A 10,212-nucleotide genomic window follows, 5' to 3' on the forward strand; every position below is an offset into this window, starting at 1 on the left:
CTATCGTACAAGTTGCTGCAAAGTTAAGCATTCATTCTCAGGATCCTTGAAGCAATTACTAATTAGAAGCAGAAAAATTGCTTTGTTATAGAGTCAGACTCCATTTTTTATGTTTGCAGACAGCTTTCAAACCCCAATCCTCCCTCTTTTTCTCTTGCTCTTTAACGAGACAAGCTGACAAGAAAGCCTGGGTGCTCCCTACCTAAAGCCTGGGTGCTCCCTCTCTTGGTTTCTGGAAGTTCAAACCACACAAGTCCTGGCTGTGCCCAGGAACAGCCCTACCCACTAACCACCATAAATGCCAGCCAGGGTCCTTTCCCTGCTCTCTCAAACCATTCCAGACCTGCTTGGGAGGCTGCCTGCTCTCCCCAGAAAGCCTCATTATGTGAATCATAAATGTTTTCATACCCTCTTGGTGCATATGTGGCATCATCAGTCTTGATATCTGAACCAAATTTGGGGGAGGGAGTGTCCATTCTCTTTCCATGGGGGTGACCACAATAACCTTTATCCACTATCAATGAATTCTCATTCAACTTACACAAATCCATCCAACACAAATTCAGCAAAAGACAATTAGCTAACAGAAGGAGCAGTGTTAGAGCAGCTAGTGGCCTACTATTCCAGTCTTAGAGCCCACTTCCTGGGACCCCAAGAGAGGGACCCATGCCTCTGCTCTCCTGGTCTGTCTCCCCACTGAATGTTTCTCAATGTAAGTCTTGGTGAGTAATCTAAGATTTCTTTCAAAGGAAACTTGGGCAGCATGAGATTTTTCTCATCGTAAGTCAACTCTATAATCTAACTTCATTCTTCTCCCCTTGAAAAATTAGAGCTTCACTTAAGTCACTTCAGGATTTACTAAGTATCCACCTTTAAAGTTAGTCAGTTTTTTTTTATGTAAAGAACATAAATGCACTCAGGCTAACTTAAGTAAAAGGAGAAGATGGCTGGGAGAATAGGATGATGACGGGGACATCAGGAGGTGCAGATGGGCCTCCCTGGGAACCTTGCCCACTCCCCTTCTCTCTGGGTCTCTGAACTGTTAAATTATGCAGCTTCTGACAAACTCCTCAAGCTGCTTTCTGCCTCAAAACTTTCCAGCAGGCTGATTGATCCCTCTGCCTGACGCACTTTCCCAGGCAAGATACTTGCTTGGCGAACTCCTATTCGTCCTTCAGATCTCAGCTTCTATGCCCCTTTCTCTGGGATACCCTTAGACTTCCTTATAATTCTCACCGTATTGTTAGTGGTCACCTGAGGGATTCTCGATGATATCCCTGGCTCAGTACAAACAACATGAAAACAAGACCATAACTTAGGGTTGCCAGCTAAAAAGCAGACACCCAGGTATATTTGGATTTCAAATAAATAACAATTCTTTTAAAATATAATTATGTCCCATACGTTACTTTTATATGCTAAACTTGGCAACTGTTCCATGAATTACTTCAGCACCTAATCTGGAGCCAACACACAGTGAGCACTCAGTAACTACTTACTAAATAAATGAAGGTGGATTTGGTGAGCCACATGCTGATACAGGGGTGAAATCCCAGCAGGGGAGGGGATCCTATCTGAAAAGGAAAGAGCACATATCTAGCATATACCACATCTACTCATAGCACATCCATAAGTTTCAAATTGAGTATCAATTAATAGAAACAAATTTTACAATCAAGATTAAATCAATTATGGGACTCAATTATGTAGACTTTCAAAGGCAAAATCTAATTACCCAACAATAACAAAGAAAACCTTATCCAGAGAGAGTATGTGAACATCATCCTGATAATTATCTATTTCCTTCTTAAGTGAGACCTGGAGAATTGCACTCTGAAGAGAAGGCTTAAACAGAAGCAAGGAAAGCATAAATTCTGCACTTTCAGATTCTACATTTTCTAAAGGCCTAGCCTTGAGTCCTAGGTGGTTATTAATGAGCCTAGAATTTATAAAGTTTAGAACTGTGTTAAAATATGTGCAAGGGCCAATCAATTCATTTAATCTGCCCAACAGCCCTATGGAGTAGCAGGCCAAGTTGAGGTTTTGAGACTTAACGTGTCTGAGGCATCAGAACAGAGTAGTTGATCCTAGGACATATGTTCATAGCAGCCAAATTATACATCCTGTCTGCATTCTTGACTCTTGAAGACATAAAAATCACATAAATAAATAAATGTCTATTTGAATTTGTGGGAAGCCAATTCTAGCATGTCATAATTTCAAGAGTTTCATCAAAAGGTTGATGGAACTTGGGGACTCAACAGGGTTGAGTCACATATGTAGTCACCTGTTGGGAATGGCTAAAGGCATTTCCCCAAACCTGAATAGTTTACATTAAATTGATTCTTGGCTGCCAGACAGCTAAAGGGCATCTTAATCTACAGGTTATTGCCTCCTATTGGCCAAACACCTGAACAGCCGTAGGCTAATTCCCCCATTCTGACAATACTTGTGTACACACTTTGAAGTGTATATCTCTGCCTCACCTCAGGACAATTTGTGTTAATAAAAAGAATGGGGTCCTGGGAGGAGGAGACCTTAGATCTTAAGACCTTAGACCTGAGAACTTAGAACTTAGATCTTAGCTCCTTCAGCTAGGTTCCTCTGACCCCAAATGCCTTTTAAAATTATCTTTCGTCTCTGGACTCCTATTTAATCTACGCACAGCCTTCTCCAGATTGCTGAACCCTTCTTAATGCTGGAACAAGAACCCCGACATGAATTTCTTTAATTCAACCATCAGAAAACACCACTAGGGCCATAATATCAAATACAATTTCACACTTAGAATATGAATGGTTTCTGCACAATTAATGAGAAAATGTATGTGGCTCAGAGGGGTGGTATGTATACTCAGAGCACCTCAATTTGGTGCAAAGGTAATTGATTGACAGAAAAATAATGTTGGGGTGTTACTTTAGGAAATGTGTTTTTTTCCTCCTCCTGGAGGTAAAAATAGTTTTTCTATTCTAATGTAATGGTTTGTTCTGGTACAACACCCAGTCTCAATCTTCCCAGCCCATACAACTACTTTCTCAACCCTGCAGGACTTGTATTTCACACATGAAGTACAATGAGTTTCTATTGTCTGGACACTATTGTCTGGAAAACTGAGTCCCACTCACACCTCAGGTGCAGCACTTAGTTACCTGGCCTTTGATCTTCCATTCATTCACTTGTTTTCTGTCCTACTTCTCAGACCTGACTTTTTGCTCATAGGAGCAGGTACACTACTTTTCATTGGTTCAGCAATTGCAACAAAAAACAATTCCTATATCAGACATCGCTCCAAGTTCCTGGGATGGCTTTCCTCATCCCCACCACAAGCTGGAGAGAGGAGGTGATGGGTGGAGGAGCCTGGTGGGGCAAAGCTGTGGAGGCAGGAAAGTAAATTTACTCAGTGAGCAAAAATTATGCTCTATATTTTACTTTGATAACCAGCTTAAGTAAGCACTTTGTGTTCTCTCAGAAGAAAAATAAAAATGTGTTTCTAGCGTTTTATTACAAATGTTATGTGCAGTTGCTTTTATAGTGAATTAGTAGATCTCCTCAAATACCTGGGAGCAGACTGAACACAGCCAGGATGAGATCTGTTCCCTCAGTAGCTTTATGAAGGAGAATACTAGTATTCTAACACAAGAAAAATATAAGCACATGTTGGGGTTCAACCCCAAAAGGTCCAGGGTTTCCGAAAGGTGTGGATGGAGTCGGCGAAGAAGGAATGACACGGAGACAGCGTTCAGTTGATCAACATAGCGAGGTTCTCTCTTTATTCTCCTGTTACATCTGTCTTTATACCATTTGATTTTAATCCTACCCATTCTATTCCAAAGGTTAGGGCATTTGCTATCTCCATTCCAAGGTCACTACTCTAGTGTTCTTTTAAGCTACAAGGAAGTAACTGAAGGAGATTATCCTAAGTAAAGATTATGTAGTTTAAGCGTGATTGTTCACAGTTAAAGTGATCAACCATCCGCCTGGCACTCAGTTAAGGGGTTTTACTGATTCCCTTCCTTAGTCCTGCCAATCCCCAACTCCAGGGGAAAATTTCCACCTGGGGAAATAACCTTTCCCGGAGAGGTGACCTTGGTTAAAACAACCAGTGCTAAGAAGGGAAGCAAACATATTAAGAACAGTATGCCATATACCCCAGGTCCCTTGAAACATATGCTGTGCAGATGTTTTCTATATCAAGCAGCAAGGATGGACTGGCTTCCAGCAAGCACAGTAAACATTGGGGAGGCAGTTAACCCCTTCCCCAGTAATAAAGAGTCTGAGCTTCTAGGTTGGGCCTTCTGAGCGCTCTGAGCTCCTTTTTGCAACTCATCCTCCCAGACACTTGTCCAGTGTGGGTTCTCAAGTTTGTGACCAGCTCGGTGCCAAGGAGCCAGCAAAGGTGGTGGGATTTACATGCTTAGTTGTGTTGTAAGTAATATGGCATCTTTGTAGCTAGGGAAGAGATGAGATAAGCCACATGAACCACGATAATGAGGTTGTGCTTTTCTCACATTTCTCATGTATAGACTATGGGACACTGAAGAGGGGCAGCTTGGATCCGTGGGGACAATGAAAGCTTTGATGTCAGAGACCTAACAGGAACCTCTGTTGGTCACTTGCAAGGGTAAGGCTTGCCTCTCAGACTGTCTGTTTTCGCCATATGGAGACGAGTGTAGTGACAACTGCTATGTTCTGCATGTTTGTGTCCCCCCAAATTCATATTTAAAAACCTAACACCCAAGGTGATGGAATTTGGAGTTGGGGGCTTTGGGAGGTGATTACCGTATTTGCCGGCGTATAAGACGACTGGGCGTATAAGACGACCCCCTAACATTTCCACTCAAAATACAGAGTTTGTTATATACTCGCCGTATAAGACTACCCCCTCTTCCGCACACCTTCCACACACCAAATAAAAGGTAAAACAATATCAGATTTGATTTTAACATTTTAATTTATATTCAAATGCTTATGACATGCAGGAAAACTGTCACAAGGCTGTATGTAATCAAACATATACATAAAACAGTGCAAGTTTATTACCGGTAAACATACCGGTAATTCACTAAAGAAAACACACTCTATAGACTGGTACCGTAGATGCTTCTCAGGAACACAGGCAAGCAGCCCACAACCTAGAGGGACTGTCAATGATAGAAGTAAGATAACAAATAGAGGGAGAGAGCAAGTGCCGGGCAAGTCCCTAGCAATTTTGCTGGCGTGACAGTTTCACCTTAAAAGCCTTCACACTCCTCTTCATCATCTGATATTAAAAGTTCATCAACGACATCTTGGTGCCATGATAGGGATGATAGGGGTTTGACTGGTCGACATTTTCTATGCTGTACTGTACAATGGGGCAGTATTGTGGTTGGCTGTTGGCTGTATACAAAGCCTGATTTGATTGGTCCCTGCTCCCTGTTTGCCCGCCCTGTCACTATAGCAGTCTGGTCCACCCTTGCATCAGCATCTCCCTGGGACCTCACTAGTGCGCAAGTGCGAGCTCTTCAACATTCTAACAGGCACCATGATAGCGCAAAATCGCGAATCTTCAATGCATATGTAAAGAAATATACGGTAACCCGAATTTACCACATTCGCAAAATCGCACACAGCCAACCATACACCCAGTATGGTATCGCGATTCGCGATTTTGCGCTATCATTCTGGGTGTATGGTCGGCTGTGTGCGATTTTGCGAGTGTGGTAAAATCGCATAACAGCAAAATCGCATAACAGCCGAGCATACACCCAGCAGCACTGCTGATGCCTGAACGGTATGTGGAATGAAGTGGGCGGGCATCGGGAGGCCACTATGGCACGGGGCAAGCACTATGGGCAGTCTATCTGAAGTGTACCCGGCGTATAAGACGACCCCCCACTTGGAGGCATATTTTTCAGGGCCAAAAAATCGTCTTATACGCCGGCAAATACGGTAGTTCATAAGGGTAGAGCCCTCATGACTGAGATTAGTGGCCTTATATAAAAGGAGAAGGGTAAGGATAAGAATACCATCTTGTCGGTATAGTTTGGAGTCAAAAGTTGAGGAGTTTTCTTTGGTTACCCCATTTTCTCTGTGAAATGCAAAATAAAGTTGTCTTCTGGTTGGGAAGCTGGAGGGAAGTGATATAACTTGAAATAGTTACGGTGGGAAATAGGAAAAGGTGTCAACTTGGGACATGTAAGATTTCTGGGCAGCATCGGTGGCCTGGCTGAGTCACAGATTTAAAATTTATAGTGGCTCCCCCATTAGCATTCCTATGGAATCTGTGATAGGTTTCCATTGTGACCCAAACCCCCTTCTTCTGTATTGCTCTGGGAAAATTCTGTGGCACATTGGCAAATCCAGACCTAATAGAGGTCAGCCAGGATTCACCTACAGAGGTTTCTGTCACCTTTGCCATTAAGGACACTCATAAAACTCTGCAGCCTCCAGATCCAGTTTCCCGGGCTTCTCTGAGGGTACTTCCAGAAGACAGCACCCCCTTACCTAGCTGAGCAACTCTGGCTGGACGTATTCCAGAAAGAATGTCTCTGCTTAGCACATTCCACTTGCTATGTGGTCAAAACCATTACCTACCTGACTTTGAGCCTCCCCCAAATGACTGTGACATCCATTCTAAAATGTATGTTGCTACAAGTATAGAGATAACCCAGCCTAAAATAATCATCAATTCAACGAAAATTGACCATTAAAAAATGTAAGCAGCCTGGCCATGTGTTCCCCATCTCTCTGAGAGCAGTCAGTGCGGCAGCATTTGGCCTTTAGCCCCAAATCCCTTTATGAGGGCTTTGTAAGGTCACAGGAAGCCATATATAAAAGGATCCCAAAGAAACTAAACCTGGTATTTTCCTGCATCCTTGGGATTAGGAGCTGGGAAAAAATGGCTCTCAATTTTATTGGCCTGCCTCATTGAGGGGATAGCCACCTCTCTCAAATTGCATCTAATAGTTTCCCACTAAAATATTCATCAACCTCTTCTCCAGGGCCTTGATTCCTCCACTATGCCTGAGATGCAAATGATTTGTACAAAGTACTGCTGGGTGAAGTGCTGCCCAGAGTGCTATTCTTTGTAGTCAAGAGTCAAGGCTGCTTGGCATAATTTCGGCGGCAGAACTGGAAACCTGATTACTCAGAGCTCTAAAACTCACCTTTGCCCCATGAATGAGCCTCTATCTGCAGTTCTCCTAGGGATGCAAACTGACTGAAAAGCCAAAGGAAGGTAGTGAAAATGCTCATAGAAAAGAATACTAAATATTACAATGAAATAATAGAGAGGCTGTTCTTAAAGGAGAAGTTGAGTATCGAGAATTTCATCTCTCTCCCTCTTCCCTCATGTGGGGCGGGTAGGCTATACAGAGGATGATTTTATAAAATCCTGAAGCCCCCAAACTGCCTCTCCCAGTAGGTCCATCACGGATCCGTTCCTCATCTAGATCCGCATTTACAGCATCCCCAGTTTTACTGCAAATCCAGTTCGGAGCCGCCAGTAGGGGGTTAATAGAAGCCCCAGTCAACACAATACTAGAGGCATTCGCCTAGGAGGCCTACAGTTGCTGCATAGGCACATTTGGCCCACGTTTCCGAAGAGGCAGTAGCTGTTACTGCAGAGAGCACACTGCCTGCCACTGCTGGACCATTAGTATGGAAATGAGGCATGTGTGTGACAGGTGGCCTTACAACCAACACAATTAACTTTCTCCATTAGCTGACGCTCTGACAAAACAGATGCAGCATCAATAAGCACCCCCTCCCCTACAGAAAAGGAACAGCACATTGCAAACCCCTTATTTACAAGGAGGAGCAGTATAATTTCTTCTGTACCAGCAAAGTGGGTGGCACTGGTGTTGGCTTTTGTCTGATTGCTGTGGTGGTTTATTTATGTATTTTTACATTTGCCTTGCATTAATATTGCAATGCCTCCATGGATTCATTAGAGCTTCTAAATTAAAAAAAAAAGTGATTACAGAAGAAGGGAGAGCAAAGTTGGAAAAACCCAACTGGAATGCTTTGCTTTTGAAAAGAAACACATAGGAGATGACCTGCCTTCATTGCACAGGGAATGGGGCAGGTTTCTGAGTTTGGCAATAGGTCTCCCAGAAGCAACAGTATAATATATATCAGAATCTTAGAGCCTGGAGTCTTGTTATTAAGAACTTTGTGGCTCAGTAGGAAATGTTCCCAGTAAAACTGAATACTATGACCTGGGAAACGAAAATTGCCTTTAAACATTGACTCTATGTCTTTTACAAAGGACAAGAAAGGGAAATCCAAGGCTTGAAACTTTCTAGATTCTGAAGTATGAGAGCAACTTAGCAGTGGACTGAGGGGTAAGATTGGAAGTTCCCATGGCATGCAACTTCAGTGCTAAGATCTGGAAAATCCTAGGCAAACCATCATGAGTTGGTTACTCCAGGCTGAAATAATATTGACCTAGTCCAATATTATTTTGAGTTGTGAGCTCCCTGTTACAGAAAGCATCTAAGCCTGCTCAGTGATCTACTATTCCTGTTAGAACACATTCTTATATGAGTAATTAAAAGGTCAGCCTGGATGACTTCAAAAGTGTGTTACCACTCCAACCTTCTGGGTAATAGAAACGTCACAATTGAAAATGAGGAATTACTCTGGAATTTCTTTTTAAATGACAAAGCCTGGAGTGAAAGTTGTTCAGCAGCATTGTTCTCCTGGATTTCCACATTTCCTTATCTATGGCAGAAATCCCTTTATCTGAACCCTCTATGGTTTGCTAGGCACCATCTAGGTAACAATGATATTTTCTTTATATTGTATATAAAGTGATGGGAGCAAGTACGAAGGGAGATGGCTGATGGGTAGTTTCACTAGCTATTGAGGTTCACAATAAAATAATAGGAGTGTATTGCTCTAGACATATATCTGCAAGTTAATGACAAAAGTCACTCATGTAAAACCAAACCCTCCAAAATGCCCGCCCCCTCAGAGTGTGTTGTTATGGTGATTAGAAAGGCCTCAGATTGGAAAGGGATTATGAGATGTTGCATGGCCAAAGGATATTTTTATCTTTTTTCGTAAGTGTTCTTCAGAATATTCATCTCTGATATAGTCTGGAGTTTTGTATTTCTTTCTTTCTTTATGTATTTATTTATTTATTTATTTTTAGTTTCCATGGTGTTCGGCAAGTTTTATTTTTAAATTTTTAGCTTTTGAATACATAATACCTCAACAAAGTTCACATTTCAAAAATGCAACAAAAAAAGGTAATCCTGAAAACATTATGCTAAGTGGAAGAAGCCAGACACAAAAGGACACTAGGTGTATGACTCATTAATATGGAATATCCAGAACAGATAAATCTACAGAGACATAGGAATATTGGTGGTTGCCAGGGTTGGGGTAATGAGGAAGCTCTGGTTAATGAGGAGGGAGTTTACTTTCAAGTGGGAAATGTTTTGGAACTAGATAGAGGTAGTGGTTACACACAGTGTGAACATACGAATACCACTGAATTGTGTATTTTAAAATGGTTAATTCTATGTTATGTGAATTTTACCTCAACAAATTATTTTAACTTTATAGAGTAAATGTCTCCCTCTGTTCTTGTTACCAACCACCCAGTTCTCTCCAGAGGTAACCAATGGATCAGTTTTCATTGGTTTTATTTTTCCTAGAAATATTTTATGCACATTCAAACAAAATCACATGTATCTTTTCTATCTTGCTTTTTATACAAATGGTAGTATACAATGTACACTATCCTGCACTTGGTGGGTTTTGTTTGTTTATTTCTTTACTTAACAATAAATCTTGAAGATCCCCCATATCAATATTTAATAGTGTCAATATTTAATTATTATTCAACAGCTGTATATTTCAGTGCATGTATGTAATATAATTTGTTTAACCAATTCCCTACTGATAAACATTTAGATTATTTTCAACTTTTTTTATTTATTTATTTTTTTAATATATTTTTTATTGATTAAGATATTACATATGTTGAGAGAGAGATAGAAACATCAATGATGAGAGTGAATCACTGATCAGCTGCCTTCTGTATGCCCCCTACTGAGGATTGAGCCCACAACCCAGGCATGTGCCCTTGACCAGAATCGAACCTGGGACCTGTTAGTCTACAGGCCGACCCTCTATCCACTGAACCAAACCAGCTAGGGCCAAAGGATTATTTATGTGGCTTAATCTCTGGTTCATAATACTGAATTATGCAAAAATGTA

The sequence above is a fragment of the Myotis davidii genome, unplaced genomic scaffold (genome assembly GCF_000327345.1).
Source record: "Myotis davidii unplaced genomic scaffold, ASM32734v1 scaffold266, whole genome shotgun sequence".
NCBI lineage: Eukaryota > Metazoa > Chordata > Mammalia > Chiroptera > Vespertilionidae > Myotis > Myotis davidii.